Raw genomic sequence first — 4271 nt, 5'->3', positions numbered from 1 at the left:
TTAAGAGTTTACTATGATATTTAGGTATAAAGAAGTCCCCAAAGTTTACTTATCTGTGGAAAAAATTACCTGTGGGACTATTTAACGTGCTGGCGGAAGAAAACTAGTTATAGATGTCGCAGGAAGCAATGTATCATCACACGCCGGAAGTAGTTGTGGGAGTTATAATTTCCGGGTTACAGGTCGCCGGGTGCGGAAGTTGACTGGCTTAGGCCACAGGATTCAGTCCCTATGAGACGCCAAAAAGGAGAGGTGCATGATGGGTGTTGTAGTACAAACCTGAGGTCCCTGACTCCCAGTGAATAAATCAAAGGCTGCGCTATACCAGCTAGAGAAGCCCTCGCCTTATTTCTTTGACCATTCTGCATTAGGTGTAGGATTAGGATTAGGACGTGGAAGATCTGAGGTAAAACAAAACGTTTTGTAAATTCCTCCATCCAGTATAAACAGAAACCGATATCGAGGGACCTCTGATAACAGTGTATGGGTGCAAGAACTATTTCTTAGCCACGTTTTTCATCCCTGGATCCCGTTAGCACAGAACCAGACATTTGTAAATATTAGCTCATTTAACCCTCAATGAGCCTGTAAAGTAGGTGCTATTATCTTCACTTTAAGACCTAAGTTCAAACCCCAGTACCGCCAAAAAAAAAAAAAAAAAGTATTGCTGTCCAGACCAACCCCTGGATAAAATGAGACGCTATGTTCAAAATAGCCAACACAAATGGACTCGGGGCATGCCTAGCAAAATTCAGGGGCCTGAGTTCAACTCCCAGTACTGAGGAGGGGAAAAAAAAAGTTATTTCACCATTGAAAGACACTTTGGGGATGTAGTTCAGCGCTAGAGTCCTTGCCTAGCATGTAAGAAGCCCTAGTTCACCCTAGTTCAATGCCCAGGTATGGCAAACAAACCAAAACATTTTTTTTTTTTTGTGGTACTGGGATTTGAACTCAGAGTCTCACACTTGCCAGGCAGGTGCTTTACCACTTGGGCCACTCTACCAGCCCTTTTTCGTGTTGGATATTTTCAGGATAGGGTTTCTTGAACTATTTGCCTGGGCTGGCTTCAAACTCAATCCTCCTGATCTCTCTCTCTCTCTTTTTTCAGTTCTGGGGTTTGAACTCAGGACCTACACCTCCAGTCACATCACCAGCCCTTTTTTGTTACGGGTTTTTGGAGATAGGGGCTCGAACTATTTGCCTGGACTGGCAAATAGATAGTTCCTGATCTCTGCCTCCTAAAGTAGCTAGGACTATAGGCTTACTCACTTTCTTATGCATAAGCTCCATTTGCTTCTGAAGAGCCATCAAAAAGTCTTGAGCCTTGAGAAGAAGCTATTCATGGGCAGCCAGTCACCTACTTGTCTCCAAAGTTAGACACTAAGGTGGCAAAGTGTCTCCTAGCATTCAGTACCAAAATGGAACAGATGGAAACCATACATTCATTCATGAGTCATTACAGAGTCTGAACACACCAGACTGACTTTTCCCTCCAAAAACCCGTCATGGTTTCATTTAACCTTTAAGCCACTTTACCGAATTTGTTTTCTAACTTTTGAAGCCAAAGCAATTATATTTTTGAATTAGTTTTAGTAACAGCCTTGAACCTGCTTGAAGTTCAAGGCTTTCCGATGGCTGTATGGGGACAAAGAACGTAAGAATGCTTTTTGTTTACTTGCAGTGCTGTGCATCAAACCCTGGCCTCTTCAACCCAGGGCTCCTGGCATGCTAGGCAAGCACTGTACTGCTGAGGTACACCCCCAGACAGAAAGTAAATAATCAGCTGTAGATGGGAATGTCTCCAATTTTCACTTCACTGTAGCCCCCATAGAAAACAACAGAGAGACATTACTATATGGAACAGCAACAAGGTAGGTAGAACAGAAAAAGTTCATGGTGAAAGGGACAGAGATAGTTAATATTTGAGACAGAATCAAGTCCCTACTTTGCTTTTACTTTAGATTTTTTTTTTTTTTTGGTGGTACTGGGGTTTGAACTCAGGGCCTACACCTGACCAATCCACCAGCCCTTTTTTGTGAGGTTCTTTTTTCGAGACAGGGTCTCGTGAACTATTTGTCCAGGCTGGCTTCAAACCACAATCCTCCTGATCTCTGCTTCCTGAGTAGCTAGAATTACAGGTGTAAGTCACCAGCCACAGGCTGTATTATTATTATTATTATTTTTTTTTTTATAGCGGGGGGGGGGGGAAGGGGGGGTTCCAGTGGCTGCTTTCCCTAACATAAAGGAAACATAAAGGAACATAAGGGAAAGTCACACACCCTTGGGTTCACATTCTGGTTCTGTCAATTATTGGTTGATGAGCTATGAGCTTTGGACAAGTTATTTAATGTTGACTTTTTTTTTATGGGATCTTATATGTTGCTCAGGTTGTCCTTAAATTCATCATCCTCCTGTCTCAGCTTCCCAAGTAGCTAGGATTATAGATGTGTACCACTACACCTGAAAGCATGGCTCAAGTGGTATAGTACTTACTTGCCTAGCAAGCATGAGACTTAGAGTTCAAACCTCAGTCACTGCCAAAAAATAAATATATAAATAAGTATAAGCTGGGTGCCAGGTGCCAGTGGCTCAGGCCTATAATCCTAACTACTCAGGAGTCAGAGATCAGGAGGATCACAGTTCAAATCCAGCCCAGGCAAATAGTTCTTGAGACCCTATCTAAAAAATACCCAACTTAAAAAAAATAATAAATAAATAAATAAATAAATAATACCCAACTTAAAAAGGACTGGTGGAGTGACTCAAGTGGTAGAGTGCCTGCCTAGCAAGTATGAGGCCCTGAGTTCAAACCCCAGTACAGCCTAAATAAATAAATAAATAAATAAATACAGGGTCTCACTATGTAGTCCAGGTTGACCTCAAATTTATAATCCTCCTGCATTGGCCTTCTAAGTGCTAGGATTACAGATATGCGCTACCATGCCTGGCTCTCAGGCTTTTATTTCTTCACCAATAATTGTGATCATTCCTCTGTAGGTGTAGGTGTTCCTCCAATTAAATGAAGATTTGGCTCAGTGCTTGGCAGCATTTATGAGATGCTATCGTGGTAGGTCCTATCTATCATTATCATCATTCATTCATGTTATGTTATAACAGTGAGACTGGGGTTTAAACTCAGGACTTTGTGCTTGAAAAGGCGGGCACTCTACCACTTGAGCCACACCTCCAGTCCGTTTTGCTCTGATTATTTTAGAGATGAGGTCGAGCCATGATCCTCTTGATCTTAGCCTCCCAAGTAACTAGGATTACAGGCAGTGCCCGGCATGTTATTGTAACTTGTATCTCCCTGGGCATATAATGTACTTTGCACATAGTAGGTATTCCACAAATGTTTGATGAATTTCTACTTTGTATAGATTGGCAAGTCAGGCTTTCTGTACCATCCTAAAGATACTCCTGGTAGGAAAATCTCCTCCACTTCCATTTTAGACCAAAAATTCTTCTCTTCCTCTGCAGCAACAAATTGAAGACTTTTGTCTGGTTTCCTCTCAATCTTAGACTTATTCTTCTAAACTGACTAGTAGTTGGTACAACAGTGCTGCAAGGAGGCCCCCCTCCAGGAGAAAAGCAAGACAAAGGAGGGCTGGTAGAGTGGCTCAAGTGGTAGAGTGCCTGCCCAGCAAGTGAGGCCCTGAATTCTAACCTCAGTGCCACCAAAGGGGAAAAAAAAAAAAAAAAAAAAAAAAAAAGCAAGGCAAAGGAAGTCTGAAAGAACAACCAGGGGTGTTAAATTACTCATTTATTTATAACAGACCTTCAGCCAGTACAGTACAAAACTTACAGTAGTATATCTCCATTACACAAATACTTACTTACAATATATTACATATACAAAATGCTTTGCAATAAGTCTCAAAAGCTAGTTTGACTCCCCTTGAGAAAGGAGAAAAACTCTTTAAAAAAGAGAGGAGGGGACAAGGAGAAACCAGAGGAAGAAAGGAAGAGGTGAAGGGGCAAGGGTGAAAAGACACCAAACAGACTACAGAGGAAGAAACCCTGGTAGAGAGGGAGAAGAGAGGTGGTATTGCACTTGCTTCTGTATTTTATTTTTTCTTTTTGTTCTTCATAATTTCTGATTAAAAAAAATATATATGTATATACATATATTATGTACACAAGGAAAGAAGCTGCCAGAAGTATTACAAAATTCTACCTGCAGCTTGGACACTGACACAAAAAACAAAGGTGTGGAAAAGTGTCTATTTAGAAATTTTTTTGTGGTGTTGATTTTGAATAGCAATATAAAAGGA

Source organism: Castor canadensis, chromosome 8 (genome assembly GCF_047511655.1).
Source record: "Castor canadensis chromosome 8, mCasCan1.hap1v2, whole genome shotgun sequence".
Classification (NCBI taxonomy): Eukaryota; Metazoa; Chordata; class Mammalia; order Rodentia; family Castoridae; genus Castor; species Castor canadensis.
This window is presented reverse-complemented; position numbering follows the sequence as displayed.